We start from the raw sequence: 15,370 nt of genomic DNA on the forward strand, positions 1-15,370 counted from the left end.
GAATTTATGATCCAAATTAGGGGTTCAACCCATTCTCAGGTTTTCCTCCGGCTCGTGTACTACCCCCGTTGGCAGTACTGGCAAAATTTCGAACAGTCCACTAGGTGGTGTGAGGGCATAATTATTGATCTGATTCTTTTTTAGGGTCATAAAATATAGTATGGCAGTCTCCTAAACCGAATTTATGATCTGATTCAGGGGTTCGACCCATCCTCAGTTTTTTCCACCAGCTCGTTTACTACCCCCTTTGGCAATACTGGCAAAATTTCGAACGGGGCACGGGTTGGCGTGAGGGCATAATCATTGATCCGATTCTTTCATAGGGTCATAAAATGATGTATGACAGTCCCCTAGACCGAATTTATGATCCGATTCAGTGGTTCGACCCATCCGCAGTTTTTCCTCCGACTCGTGTACTACCCCTTTTGACAGTACTAGCAAAATTTTAAACGGGCCACGGGGTGGCGTGAGGGCATAATTATTGATCCGATTCTTTCTCAAGGTAATAAAATATTGTATGTCAGTCTCCTAAACTGAATTTATAATCCGATTCAGGGGTTCGACCCATCCTCAGGTTTTCCTCCGGCTCGTGTACTATCCCCTTTGGCAGTACAGGAAAAATTTCGAACGGGCCACGGGATGGCGTGAGGGCATAATTATTGATCTGATATTTTCTTAGGGTCATAAAATATTGTATGGCAGTCTCCTAAACCGAATTTATGATCCGATTCAGGGGTTCGACCCATCCTCAGGGTTTTTCCTCCGGCTCGTGTACTACCCTCTTTGGCAGTACAGGCAAAATTTCGAAAGGGCCACGGGGTGGCGTGAGGGCATAATTATTGATCTGATTCTTTCTTAGGGTCATAAAATATTGTATGGCAGTCTCATAAACCGAATTTATGATCCGATTCAGGGGTTCAACTCATCCTTAGTTTTTACTCATGCTCGTGTACGACCCCCTTTGGCAATACTTGCAAAATTTTGAATGGGCCACGAGGTGGCGTGAGGACATAATTATTGATCCGATTCTTTCTCAAGGCCATAAAATATTTCTCCTACACAGAATTTATGATCCAAATTAGGGGTTTGACCCATTCTCAGGTTTTCCTCCGACTCGTGTACTACCTCCGTTGGCAGTACTGGCAAAATTTCGAACGGGCCACGGGGTGGCGTGATGGCATAATTATTGATCTGATTCTTTTTTAGGGTCATAAAATATTGTATGGTAGTCTCTTAAACTGAATTTATGATCCGATTCAGGGGTTCGACCCATCCTCAGTTTTTTCCACCAGCTCGTTTACAACCCCCTTTGGCAATACTGGCAAAATTTCGAACGGGCCGTGGGGTGGCGTGGGGGCATAATTATTGATCCGTTTCTTTCATAGGGTCATAAAATATTGTATGGCAGTCTCCTAAACCGAATTTATTATCCGATTCTGTGGTTCGACCCATCCTCATTTTTTCCTCCTGCTCGTGTACTATCTCCCTTTGGCAGTACTGCCAAATTTTAAACGGGCCGCGGGGTGGCGCTAGGGCATAATTATTGATTCGATTCTTTCTCAAAGTAATAAAATATTGTATCCAATCTCCTAAACTGAATTTATAATCCGATTCAGGGGTTCGACCCATCCTCAGGTTTTCCTCCGGCTCGTGTACTACCCCCTTTGGCAGTACTGGCAAATTTTTGAACGGGCCACGGGTTGGCGTGAGGGCATAATTATTGATCTGATTCTTTTTTAGTGTCATAAAATATTGTATGGCAGTCTCCTAAACCGAATTTATGATCAGATTTAGCGGGTTCAACCCGTCCTCAGTTTTTCCTCCGGCTCGTGTACTACCTATTTTGGCAGTACTGCCAAAATTTCTAACGAGCCACGGGGTGGCGTGAGGGCATAATTATTGATCCGATTCTTTTTATGATCATATATTTTATGGCAGTCTCCTAAACCGAATTTATGATTCGATTCAGTGGTTCGACCCGTCCTAAGTTTTTTCTCCGGCTCGTGTACTACCCCTTTTGGCAATTCGACAAAAATTTCGAACGAGCCACGGGGTGGCGTGTGGGCATAATTATTGATCCGATTCTTTCTTAGGGTCATAAAATATTGTATGTCAGTCTCCTAGACTGAATTTATGATCCGATTCAGTGGTTCGACCCATCCTCTATTATGCCCACACGCCACCCCTTTGGCAGTACTGGCAAAAATTCATACGGGCCACGGGGTAGCGTAAGGGCATAATTATTGATCCGATTTTTTTTTATTTGGGTCATAAAATATTTTATGGCAGTCCCCTATACCGAATTTATGATCCTATTCAATGGTTCGACCCATCCTCAGTTATTCCTCTAGCCCGTGTAATACCCCTTTTGTCAGTACTGGTAAAATTTTGAGCGGGCCACGGGGTGGCGAGAGGGCAGTATTATTGTGAGAACCGAGCCCCGGTGCGGAAGCGTGAATAATAGTCAATACTAATCAACGACAGTGGAGCTCGGGTCTAGATTTAGGATCGAATCTCACTCGTATTCACTCTTGAATGATGTCTGTTGGATGGATGAAGTGTATTGGGAGAGAGCCTGATTTGATTAACAATCAACAATAAAGTAGGATGAACAATTGTAATCAAAACACAAATAATATAGAAATGGTAGTATGAAATATTAGCCGAATGATTCTCATTAAGATGAAACACTCATACATACATTCATACATACAATCAATTAAGAAATATCTCTGCCGCCACCAGGAGAGCTCATCCCGGCGGCGGAGACTCTCTCAAAGGGATAAAACCCTAAATCTCACACATACACAATACAGTCACACATACTAGACAAATGAATAAAAATATCTATTTATACTAGTCTAGAATGACTTGGTCTTCAAGCCATCCACCCTTTGTTGAGACCGAATAATACATTTTTCACCACAAATTAAGTCGTGAAATTGGATGAGGTTTGAATTCCATAAGATTGTTGATGATTGGAGAAAAATTACCAAAATACCCCTGGTATATATCTTCCGTAGAGATCAGCTTGGTCAAACAGTCAACGGTACCAAAAATCTCAAAAGTTTCTTCAAAACTTTGAAATGTTTCACAAACTCTGTTTCCTAGCACACAATGTGCTTGGGAGCACTTTTCCTAGCACAAAGTATACTCCGAGTACATTCCTAGCAATTTTTATTTTTATTTTTTTGCACCAGCATAAAGTGTACCCGGAAGCAAAGTGTACTCGGAAAGCAAAGTGTACTCGGAAGCAAAGTGTACTCGGAAAGCAAAGTGTACTCGGAAAGCAAAAACACTTGTGATTTTTCAATTTTTCACCGAGTACAAAAAGTGTACCCGGAGGCAAAGTGTACTCGGAAGTACAAGTGTGCTTGGGAATACTTAGTGCTTTTTCATTTTCCACCAAGCATGCTCGGGATCAAAAGTGTGCTCGGGAGCAAGGGTGTGCTCGGGAGTACTTGTGATTTTTCATTTTCTCACTTAACACCAAGCATGCTAGGGAGCAAAAGTGTGCTCGGGAACAAGGGTGTGCTCGGGAGTACTTGAGATTTTTCATTTTCTCACTTAACACCAAGCATGCTCGGGAGCAAAAGTGTGCTCGGGAGCAAGGGTGTGCTCGACACAAACTTGAGTTTTCTCTTCACAAGCATAATTGTTCAAGACAAAACTAAATATGCTCAAAAAAGAGTCTGCTCGAATAAATAACAAAGTGTGCTCGAGACTTAAAGAAGATAGTTTTCTTGAGAAGACAAAGGATATGCTCTGGGTTTCACAGAGTGTGCTCGAATTTGATGGGCTCAATATAAGATGTGCTCGAAATAACCTGTGCTCGAGCCAAACAAAGATGTGCTTGGGCAAAACACCTCCTGTGCTCGAAGCAACACTTAGTCATTTTTCCATACTCGAGTCCAATCTTAATTTTTTCATAGTGTGCTCGAGACACCAAAACTTCATTTCTGCATCATCAGTCACTGATTTGCCCTTGCAGAACCTGCTCGAATATTCACTTTGCATCTGCTGCAGCAAACAATGATGAAATTGCCTTCAGTACATGTTCATTCTTGACTTGTACATTCTCCTTATCAGTTTGTACCATCGGCAATAATTTTCAACAAACATCTACTGTTAGTGCAGTACGAGCACACAAAACCCTAATTTTTCAAATCCAGAAACAAGTTTCGTAATCTGAAATAAATCACTATAGCCCCATCCAAGTCATCTCGAAATAAAAGAAACCTATCTTCAATCATAATCAACCTTTTCAGATCTAGAAATAATCAGATGAATAGTGTTGCCCCAAAACGAGCCAAATAACACTGTTACATCAGATCTGGACCATTCTGACCAAATAAACATGAAATTGATGTTAAATCTCCAAACGAGTCATCAACCCAAACATCAATCCATATACTTTTCTCCGAATCATCAAATAATTTCAAAACCCCAAAAATAATTTCGACGAACTTCATCTTTTAACGTCCATGGTGGATTCAAGAGCGAAATGAATCTGTTCAGCGGTTAGTCTGAATGATTCGGTAACCCATGCTCTAATACCAATTGTGAGAACCGAGCCCCGATGCGGAAGCGTGAATAATAGTCAATACTAATCAACGACAGTGGAGCTCGGGCCTAGGGTTAGGATCGAATCTCACTCGTATTCACTCTTGAAAGATGCCTGTTGGACGGATGAGGTGTATTGGGAGAGAGCCTGATTTGATTAACAATCAACAATAAAGTAGGATGAACAATTGTAATCAAAACACAAATAAGATAGAAATGGTAGTATGAAATATTAGCCGAATGATTCTCATTAAGATAAAACACTCATACATACATTCATACATACAATCAATTAAGAAATATCTCAGCCGCCACCAGGAGAGCTCATCCTGGCGGCGGAGACTCTCTCAAAGGGATAAAACCCTAAATCTCACACATACACAATACAGTCACACATACTAGACAAATGAATAAAAATTTCTATTTATACGAGTCTAGCATTACTTGGTCTTCAAGCCATCCACCCTTGGTTGAGACCGAATAATACATTTTTCACCCACAAATTAATTCGATGCATCGGTCTAAAATATAAGTCCCAACATTTCTTAAGGTCATAAAATATTGTATGACAGTCTCCTAAACCGAATTTATAATCCGATTCAGTGGTTCGACCGATCCTCAGTTTTCCTTCGGCACGTGTACTACCCCCTTTGGCAATACAACCAAAATTTCGAACGGGCCACGGGGCGGCGTGAGGGCATAATTATTGATTCGATTATTTCTTAGGGTCATAAAATATTGTATGTCAGTCTCTTAGACTGAATTTATGATCCAATTCAGTGGTTCGACCCATCCTCAGTTTTTCCTCCGACTCGTGTACTACCCCCTTTGGCAGTACTGGCAAAAATTCGAACGGGCCACGGGGTAGCGTAAGGGCATAATTATTGATCCGATTCTTTCTTCGGGTCATAAAATATTTTATAGCAGTCCCCTAGACCGAATTTATGATCCGATTGAGTGGTTCGACCCATCGTCAGTTTTTCCTCCGGCTCGTGTACTACCCCCTTTGGCAATACAACCAAAATTTTGAACGGGCCACGGGGTGGCGTGAGGGCATAATTATTGATCCCATTCTTTCTTATGGTCATAAAATATTGTATGGCAGTCCCCTAACCCGAATTTATGATCTGATTCAGTGGTTCGACCCATCCTCAGTTTTTCCTCCGACTCGTGTACTAACCACTTTGGCAGTACTGGCGAAAATTCGAACGGGCCACGGGGTGGCGTAAAGGCATAATTATTAATCCGATTCTTTCTGAAGGTCATAAAATATTGTATGGCAGTCCCCTAGACCGAATTTATGATCCGATTCAATGGTTCGACTCATCCTCAGTTTTTCCTCCGGCCCGTGTAATACCCCTTTTGGCAGTACTGGTAAAATTTCGAACGGGCCACGGGGTGGCGAGAGGGCATTATTATTGATCCGATTCTTTCTTACGGTCATAAAATATTGTATGGTAGTCTCATAGACCGAATTTATGATCCGATTCAGAGGTTCGACCCATCCACAGTTTTTTCCTCCGGCTCGTGTACTGCCCCATTTAGCAGTACGGGCAAAATTTCGAACGGGCTACGGGGTAGCGTGAGGGCATAATTATTGATCCGATTCTTTCTAAGGGTCATAAAATATTGTTTGGCAGTCTCCTAGACCAAATTTATGATCCGATTATGTGGTTTGACCCATCCACAGTTTTTCCTCCTGCTCGTGTACTACCCCCTTTGACAGTACTCGCAACATTTTGAACGAGCCATGGGGTGGCGTGAGGGCATAATTATTGATCCGATTCTTTCTCAAAGAAATAAAATATTGTATGGCAGCCTCCTAAACTGGATTTATAATCCGATTCAGGGGTTCAACTCATCCTCAAGTTTTCCTCCGGCTCGTGTACTACCCCTTTTGGCAGCACTGGCAAAACTTCGAACGGGCCACAGGGTGGCGTGAGGGCATAATTATTGATCTGATATTTTCTTTGGGTCATAAAATATTGTATGGCAGTCTCCTAAACCGAATTTATGATCCGATTCAGGGGTTCGACCCATCCTCAGGGTTTTTCCTCCGGCTCGTGTACTACCCTCTTTGGTAGTACTGGCAAAATTTCGAACGGGCCACGGGGTGGCGTGAGGGCATAATTATTGATCTAATTCTTTCTTAGGGTCATAAAATATTGTATGACAGTCTCATAAACCGAATTTATGATCCGATTCAGGGGTTCGACCTATCCTTAGTTTTTCCTCATGATCGTGTACTACCCATTTGACAATACTAGCAAAATTTTGAATGGGCCACGAGGTGGCGTGAGGGCATAATTATTGATCCGATTCTTTCTCAATTTCATAAAATATTTCTCCTAAACCGAATTTATGATCCAAATTAGGGGTTCGACCCATTCTCAGGTTTTCCTCCGGCTCGTGTACTACCCCCGTTGGCAGTACTAGCAAAATTTCGAACGGGCCACTGGGTGGCGTGAGGGCATAATTACTGATCTGATTCTTTTTTAGGGTCATAAAATATTGTATGGCAGTCTCCTAAACCGAATTTATGATCCGATTCAGGGGTTCGACTCATCCTCAGTTTTTTCCACAAGCTCGTTTACTACCCCCTTTGGCAATACTGGCAAAATTTCGAACGGGCCACGGGGTGGCGTGTGGGCATAATCATTGATCCGATTCTTTCATAGGGTCATAAAATATTGTATGGCAGTCTCCTAGACCGATTTATGATCCGATTCTGTGGTTCGACCCATCCTCTGTTTTTCCTCCGACTCGTGTACTACCCCCTTTGGCAGTACTTGCAAAATTTTAAACGGGCCACGGGGTGGCGTGAGGGCATAATTATTGATCCGATTCTTTCTCAAGGTAATAAAATATTGTATGCCAGTCTTCTAAACTGAATTTATAATCCGATTCAGGGGTTCGAACCATCCTCAGGTTTTCCTCCGGCTCGTGTTCTACCCCTTTGGCAGTACTGGCAAAATTTCGAACTGGCCACGGGTTGGCGTGAGGGCATAATTATTGATCTGATTCTTTTTTAGGATCATAAAATATTGTATGGCAGTCTCTTAAACCGAATTTATGAACAGATTCAGGGGTTCGACCCATCCTGAGGTTATTTCCTCCGGTTCGTGTACTACCTATTTGGCAGTACTGGCAAAATTTCGAATGGGCCAGAGGGTGGCGTGAGGGCATAATTATTGATCTGATTCTTTCTTAGGGTCATAAAATATTGTATGGCAGTCTCGTAGACCGAATTTATGATCCGATTATGTGGTTCGACCCATCCAAAGTTTTTCCTCTTGCTCGTGTACTACCCCATTTAGCAGTACTGGCAAAAATTTGAACGAGCCACAGGGTGGCGTAAGGGCATAATTATTGATCCGATTCTTTCTCAAAGAAATAAATTATTGTATGGCAGTCTCCAAAACTGAATTTATAATCCGATTCAGGGGTTCGACCCATCCTCAGGATTTCACCTGGCTCGTGTACTACCTCCTTTGGCAGTACTGGCAAAATTTCGAACGGGCCACGGGGTGGCGTGAGGGAATAATTATTGATCTGATATTTTCTTAGGGTCATAAAATATTGTATGGCAGTCTCTTAAACCGAATTTATGATCCGATTCAGGGGTTCGATCCTTCCTCAGGGTTTTTCCTCCGGCTCGTGTACTACCATCTTAGGCAGTACTGGCAAAATTTCGAATGGGCCACGGGGTGGCGTGAGTGCATAATTATTGATCTGATTCTTTCTTAGGGTCATAAAATATTGTATGGCAGTCTCATAAACCGAATTTATGATCCAATTCAGGGGTTCGACTCATCCTTAGTTTTCCCTCATGCTCGTGTACTACCCCCTTTGGCAATACTTGCAAAATTTTGAATGGGCCACGAGGTGGCATGAGGGCATAATTATTGATCCGATTCTTTCTGAAGGTCATAAAATATTTCTCCTAAACCGAATTTATGATCCAAATTAGGGGTTCGACCCATTCTCAGGTTTTCCTCCGGCTCGTGTACTACCCCCGTTGGCAGTACAGGCAAAATTTCGAACGGGCCACGGGGTGGCGTGAAGGCATAATTATTGATCGGATTCTTTTTATGGATTATAAAATATTGTATGTAGTCTCTTAAACCAAATTTATGATCCGATTCAGGGGTTCGACCCATCCTCAGTTTTTCCACCAGCTCGTTTCCTACCCCCTTTGGCAATACTGGCAAAAATTCGAACGGGCCACGGGGTGGCGTGGGGGCATAATCATTGATCCGATTCTTTCATAGGGCTATAAAATATTGTATGGCAGTCTCCTAGACAGAATTTATGATCCGATTCTGTGGTTCGACCCATCCTCATTTTTTCCTCCTGCTCGTGTACTACCCCCCTTTGGCTGTACTGGCAAAATTTTAAACGGGCCACGGGGTGGCGTGAGGGCATAATTATTAATCCGATTCTTTCTCAAGGTAATAAAATATTGTATGCCAGTCTCCAAACTGAATTTATAATCCGATTCAGGGGTTCGAACCATCCTCAGGTTTTCCTCCGGCTCGTGTACTACCCCCTTTGGCAGTACTGGCAAAATTTTGAACGGGCCACGGGTTGGCGTGAGGGCATAATTATTGATCTGATTCTTTTTTAGGGTCATAAAATATTGTATGGCAGTCTATTAAACCGAATTTATGAACAGATTCAGGGGTTCGACCTATCCTCAGGTTATTTCCTCCGGTTCGTGTACTACCCTCTTTGGCAGTACTGGCAAAATTTCGAATGGGCCAGAGGGTGGCGTGAGGGCATAATTATTGATTTGATTCTTTCTTAGGGTCATAAAATATTGTATGGCAGTCTCTTAGACCGAATTTATGATCCGATTATGTGGTTCGACCCATCCACAGTTTTTCCTCCTGCTCGTGTACTACCCCATTTGGCACTACTGGCAAAAATTTGAACGAGCCACGGGGTGGCGTGAGGGCATAATTATTGATCCGATTCTTTCTCAAAGAATTAATATATTGTATGGCAGTCTCCTAAACTTAATTTATAATCCGATTCAGGGGTTCGACCCATCCTCAGGTTTTCCTCTGGCTCGTGTACTACCCCCTTTGGCAGTACTGGCAAAATTTCGAACGGGCCACGGGGTGGCGTGAGGGAATAATTATTGATCTGATATTTTCTTAGGGTCATAAAATATTGTATGGCAGTGTCTTAAACCGAATTTATGATCCGATTCAGGGGTTCGACCCATCCTCAGGGTTTTTCCTCCGGCTCGTGTACTACCCTCTTTGGCAGTACTGGCAAAATTTCGAACGGGCCACGAGGTGGCGTGAGGACATAATTATTGATCTGATTCTTTCTTATGGTCATAAAATATTGTATGGCAGTCTCATAAACCGAATTTGTGATCCAATTCAGGGGTTCGACTCATACTTAGTTTTTCCTCATGCTCGTATACTACCCCCTTTGGCAATACTTACAAAATTTTGAATGGGCCACGAGGTGGCGTGATGGCATAATTATTGATCCGATTCTTTCTGAAGGTCATAAAATATTTCTCCTAAACCGAATTTATGATCCAAATTAGGGGTTCGACCCATTCTCAGGTTTTCCTCCGGCTCGTGTACTACCCCCGTTGGCAGTACAGGCAAAATTTCGAACGGGCCACGGGGTGATTTGATTCTTTTTTAGAGTTATAAAATATTGTATGGTAGTCTCTTAAACCGAATTTATGATCCAATTCTGTGGTTCGACCCATCCTCATTTTTTCCTCCTGCTCGTGTACTACCCCCCTTTGGCAGTACTGGCAAAATTTTAAACGGGCCACGGGGTGGTGTGAGGGCATAATTATTAATCCGATTCTTTCTCAAGGTAATAAAATATTGTATGCCAGTCTCCTAAACTGAATTTATAATCCGATTCAGGGGTTCGACCCATCCTCAGGTTTTCCTCCGGCTCGTGTACTACGTACTGGCAAAATTTCGAACGGGCTACGGGTTGGCGTGAGGGTATAATTATTGATCTGATTCTTTTTTAGGGTCAAAAAATATTGTATGGCAGTCTCCTAAACGGAATTTATTATCAGATTCGGGGGTTCGGCCCATCCTCAATTTATTCCTCCGGCTCGTGTACTACCTCCTTTGGCAATACTGACAAAAATTTGAGCGGGCCACGTGGTGGCGTGAGAGCATAATTATTGATTATATTCTTTCTTAGGGTCATAAAATATTGTATGGCAGTCTCCTAGACCGAATTTATGATCCAATTCTGTGGTTCAACCCATCCTCCATTTTTCCTCCTGCTCGTGTACTACCCACTTTGGCAGTACTGGCAAAATTTTGAACGGGCCACGGGGTGGTGGGAGGGCATAATTATTTATCCGATTCTTTCTCAAGGTCATAAAATATTGTATGACAGACTCCTAAACCGAATTTATGATCCGATTCAGGGGTTCAACCCATCCTTAGGTTTTTTCTCCGGCTCGTGTACTACCCTCTTTGGCAGTACTGGCAAAATTTCGAACGGGCCACGGGGTGGCGTGAGGGCATAATTATTGATCTGATTCTTTCTTAGGGTCATAAAATATTGTATGGCAGTCTTTTAAACCGAATTTATGATCCGATTCAGGGGTTCGATCCATCCTCAGTTTTTTCCATCGTCTCGTGTACTACCCATTTTGCAATACTAGCAAAATTTCGAACGGACCACGGGGTGGCGTGGGGGCATAATCATTGATCTGATTCTTTCATTGGATCATAAAATATTGTATGGCAGTCTCCTAGACCGAATTTATGATCCGATTATGTGGTTCGACCCATCCTCAGTTTTTCCTCCTGCTCGTGTACTACCCCATTTGGCAGTACTGGCAAAATTTTATACGTGCCACGGGGTGGCGTGAGGGCATAATTATTGATCCGATTCTTTCTCAATGTAATAAAATATTGTATCCAGTCTCCTAAATTGAATTTATTATCCGATTCAGGGGTTCGACCCATCCTCAGGTTTTCCTCCGGCTTGTGTACTACGTACTGGCAAAATTTCGAACGGGCCACGGGTTGGCGTGAGGGCATAATTATTGATCTGATTCTTTTTTAGGGTCATAAAATATTGTATGGCAGTCTCCTAAAACGAATTTATGATCAGATTCGGGGGTTCGACCCATCCTCAGTTTATTCCTCCGGCTCGTGTACTACCCCCTTTGGCAATACTGGCAAAATTTCGAACGGGCCACGGGGTGGCGTGAGGACATAATTATTGATCATATTCTTTCTTAGGGTCATAAAATATTGAATGGTAGTCTCATAGACCGAATTTATGATCCAATTCTGTGGTTCAACCCATCCTCCATTTTTCCTCCTGCTCGTGTACGGCACTGCTGGCAAAATTTTGAACGGGCCACGGGGTGGCGTGAGAGCATAATTATTGATCCGATTCTTTCTCAAGGTCATAAAATATTGTATGGCAGTCTCCTAAACCGAATTTATGATCCGATTCAGGGGTTCGACCCATCCTCAAGTTTTCACCTGGCTCGTGTACTACCCCCTTTGGCAGTACTGGCAAAATTTCGAACGGGGCAGGGGGTGGCGTGAGGGCATAATTATTGATCTGATTATTTCTTAGGGTCATAAAATATTGTATGGCAGTCTCATAAACCGAATTTATGATCTGATTCGGGGGTTCGACTCATCCTTAGTTTTTCCTCCTGCTCGTGTACTACCCCCTTTGGCATTACTGGCAAAATTTTGAATGGCACACGAGGTGGCGTGAGGGCATAATTATTGATCCGATTCTTTCTCAAGGTTATAAAATATTTCTCCTAAACCGAATTTATGATCCAATTTAGGGGTTCGACCCATTCTCAGGTTTTTCTCCGGCTCGTGTACTACCCCCTTTGGCAGTACTGACAAAATTTCGAACGGGCCACGGGGTGGCGTGAGGGCATAATTATTGATCTGATTCTTTCTTAGGGTCATAAAATATTGTATGGCAGTCTCTTAAACCGAATTTATGATCCGATTCAGGGGTTCGACACATCCTCAGTTTTTTCCACCGGCTAGTGTACTACCCATTTTGCAATACTGGCAAAATTTCGAACGGGCCACGGGGTGGCGTGGGGGCATAATCATTGATCCGATTTTTTCATAGGGTCATAAAATATTGTATGGCGGTCTATTAAACCGAATTTATGAACAGATTCAGGGGTTCGACCCATCCTCAGGTTATTTCCTCCGGTTCGTGTACTACCCTCTTTGGCAGTACTGACAAAATTTCAAATGGGCCAGAGGGTGGTGTGAGGGCATAATTATTGATCCAATTCTTTCTTAGGGTCATAAAATATTGTATGACAGTCTCTTAGACCGAATTTATTATCCAATTCTGTGGTTCGACCCATCATTAGTTTTTCCTTTTGCTCGTGTACTTGTTAGTACTGGCAAAATTTCGAACGTGCCACGGGGTGGCATGAGGGCATAATAATTGATCCGATTCTTTCTTAGAGTCATAAAATATTGTATGGCAGTTTCCTAGACCGAATTTATGATCCGATTCAGGGGTTCGACCCATCCTCAGTTTTTTCCTCCGGCTCGTGTACTACCCCTTTTGGCAATACTGGAAATATTTCGAACGGTCCACGGGGTAGTGTGAGCGCATAATCATTGATCCAATTCTTTATTAGGGTCATAAAATATTGTATGGCAGTCTCCTAGACCGAATTTATGATCCGAATCAGTGGTTCGACCCATCCTCAGTTTTTCCTCCTTCTCGTGTACTACCTCCTTTGGCAGTACTTGCAAAATTTCGAACGGGTCACGGGGTGGGTTGAGGGCATAATTATTGATCCGATTTTTTCTTAGGGTCATAAAATATTGTATAGCAGTTTCCTAGACTGAATTTATGATCTGATTCAGTGGTTGGACCCATCATCAGTTCTTCCTCCGGCTCGTTTACTACACCCTTTGGCAATACAGACAAAATTTAGAACAGGCCACGGGGTGGCGTGAGGGCATAATTATTGATCCGATTCTTTCATCATAAAATATTGTATGGCAGTCTCCTAGATAAAAAAATATTATATGGCAGTCTCTTAGACCGAATTTATGATCTGATTCAGGGGTTCGACACAACCATGCTCGATTTAAAAAACATAAAAAATCTTTTGCAATACATTAATTATGGTACACATCAGTATATGCACCAATGTGTTCAACTCTAGATGTTCACCCTAAGTTTGGAAATGTTTTTTTTATAACATATCATGATTCATGAGTGATGAAGAACTAATGCACATTTATATGTTGTAGCAGATTATAATGTTACTGAAAACATACCATATCTATATATTTACTATATTATAAAACATTTGAGAAGGGTAATTTAAGAATTTTCTAAGTTTAAGAGTGACAACATTTGGACATTTGATGCATACACTTGCATATAATAAAAACTTTTCAAGGGGGTAAATGGAATTTTACAAACACTAATAATTAAATAACATTATTTCTTAATGTATATTTAATTTATTACATTAAGTGTTTAAGGCTAGTTAGATTAAATTTAACTCTACTAAATTAGTGTATATATATATATATATATATATATATATATATATGAGTAGTTCTAGTATCAGAAATAATAACTACTTAGGTTTAATATTATTATTTGTAACAGATTGTATTGGTATTATTATATGTAACTATAGTATGTTAGGTTAGGATAGGAATGTTGGGTTTATCTATACTGTATATAAAGCATTAGTGAGGAACCTTTTAAATTTTAAGAGGTACCAAACTCAATGCTTTATGTACAACACGCAATGCATTAAAAATATACAAATTAAGGCTAATAAAGTCTTTTCATTTCTTTACAATATACTTATAACTTTGGTCCCTCAACTTCAATATTTTTTTGTAAATTTAGATAATAGTTACACATATGCCCCCTAATTCAAAACCAACTTCCCCTCGACTTTTTAACAGCCATATCTTTTCACACGTTAATATTTTTCTTAAAATAACTACATCATAAAAACGAGTATTTTATTCTCTTTAACAGCTATAGTTTTTTAGTTTTAAAAAGTTAACATGTTACGCGATTACCGTGTAGAACTGGTAACAGGTCGAGTCGGGTGAGCTTGAGTCATTTGTAAAAGTGGATTAGGGTCAGAACAAGTCAATACAAGAAAAATGGTTAATTTGGTTCGGGTTCGAGTTCGAGTAGATAGGGTCAGGTCAGACCAATGTCGAGTCGGAACGGGTTTAGGGCTTGCTTCTTGATTTTTGTCACCGGTTACGCAGATGTCGTTGTTTACATGTACCGGGGCCGATAAACGCGTGTTCAGCACCACATAACGCACATAACAAAATCTTGGGAAGCGCTCAACATAGCGCCCTGCACCGGTAATCGTTATGAATTACACGCGTGGTGTTGGTTAAGCATGTTTTAATGTCTGTAACGTGCATTCTGGGCCGGTTACGCGTGTTCAATCTTCGATTACACGCAACTAACTTTGCACGAGTTACGCGTCAAATTTCGTGCTACGTGCACACTGTCATTAGATGACGTATGTACTGACACATACTATACGTTCAATGTCGAGTTGCGTGCACACCCCGCTGCATTGCGCGGGCACTCAGCTAGTTAGATAAACCATGGCAGATGTATACAACCGTTATTGAACCGTTACTCGCGTCTATCCAACTGTCACGACGATTCTAGATTCGACACAACCCACCGTCACATCGTTCATATTGTATATATATTCAGACATTGTATTCTTTATAATCATCAAGATATTAAAAAGAAACATGATCAAATACATTTTATTCTTAAC

This window comes from Bidens hawaiensis, unplaced genomic scaffold (assembly GCF_021521415.1).
Source record: "Bidens hawaiensis isolate Kalapana, Puna unplaced genomic scaffold, B.hawaiensis_p1.1 tig00022900_1, whole genome shotgun sequence".
Lineage (NCBI taxonomy): Eukaryota > Viridiplantae > Streptophyta > Magnoliopsida > Asterales > Asteraceae > Bidens > Bidens hawaiensis.